Source organism: Carlito syrichta, unplaced genomic scaffold (assembly GCF_000164805.1).
Source record: "Carlito syrichta isolate Samal-C Ts95f unplaced genomic scaffold, Tarsius_syrichta-2.0.1 Scaffold303207, whole genome shotgun sequence".
NCBI classification, from domain to species: Eukaryota; Metazoa; Chordata; class Mammalia; order Primates; family Tarsiidae; genus Carlito; species Carlito syrichta.
In genome coordinates this window covers 26,158-27,285 of record NW_007247303.1, presented here as the reverse complement: position 1 = coordinate 27,285, position 1,128 = coordinate 26,158, and the positions used below count along the sequence as shown (strand labels likewise).

Sequence of the window (1,128 nt, the reverse complement as noted above, 5' to 3'; positions counted from 1 at the left end):
GGATTGGCAGTTGAGGGAACTGCTAGGGGAGGGAGGGGCACACCTCATCAACAAGGGTACCTGCATAATCAACATTTGTATACCTAACCCTGAATTGTACCCCATGTCTTTATAATAAAAAATAATATATATATACATATATATGTATATATATGTGCATATATATATAAGCAAGCCAACGCCAGGCCATGTCTGGAGAGGAGGAAGGCGCAGCAGCTCCTGGGACACTTAGGGCCTGAGTGTCGGTCAGCGGTGCTGCAGCAGGCGTCCACGCATGCATCGACTGTGCCCACCGGCAGAAGCTAGTCTTCTTCTTGGTCAAGCAGGGTGGTGAGAAGATATCAGTCTTGGCTTCCTTTGATGGCAAACAGCACCTGCAGAGCCTGGTCATGGTGAACCGCATCGGGTATGCCCCCCACTTCCTCATCAAGCTGTGCCAAGCCTCTTGAGCGATGGTCTCTTCAGCCACCAGCCCTTCCCCAGGGCCTCCAGTGTCCCTGAGAAGTCTCAAGAGAAAAACAAAGGTAGGGTGGAGGCAGCCTCAAGCCCCTTCTCCAGACCGGGGGACGCCAGGCGACCACACTGCAGGACAGTGGAGGGTGTCGACCCGCAGCCTCTGGGACCTCACGTGGAGCTCTTCAGAAGCCATGAGATTGGTGGCCACGCTCTGCTGTTCTGAAGCGTGACATGATCTGAAGTACCTGTGCCTGAGGCTGGCACCCGCACTGAGACTCTGCTACCGCTTTGACAAACAGAAGCAAGCCAAGTTCTGAAGGCTTTTCAAAGCTAGAAGCAAAATCCAAAATGACAGATCTCAAGATTATCTTCTGCCTTACCAACATCCAGCCCACAGCACAAAATAGATCCTTCTCTGAAAATTGACAACAACGAAGACTTGGTCTTTTTATAAAAGTTGTGCAGCTTTGCCTTTTAAAAAAAATTCAACATGGCCCTTTTTTGAAGGGCTCATCTGTGATAACGGTTTGCTAAAAAAAAAAAAAAAATTACAAAAAGCCTATTATTTTCTAACATTCCTGATAGGTTGGTTGCTCTTTGCATGGAACCTACTTGTGTGATGAGAGCGTGGACAACAGGATGCTAATACCCAAGGAAAGCCCTGGAGAGTTC

The 1,128-nt window shown here is 48.6% G+C and overlaps 1 pseudogene; it reads left to right on the top strand.

The window, feature by feature from the left end:
* Nucleotides 1–679, top strand: part of LOC103260435 — a 24,284-nt pseudogene extending 23,605 nt beyond the window's left edge.
* Nucleotides 680–1,128: the final 449 nt, after the last annotated feature.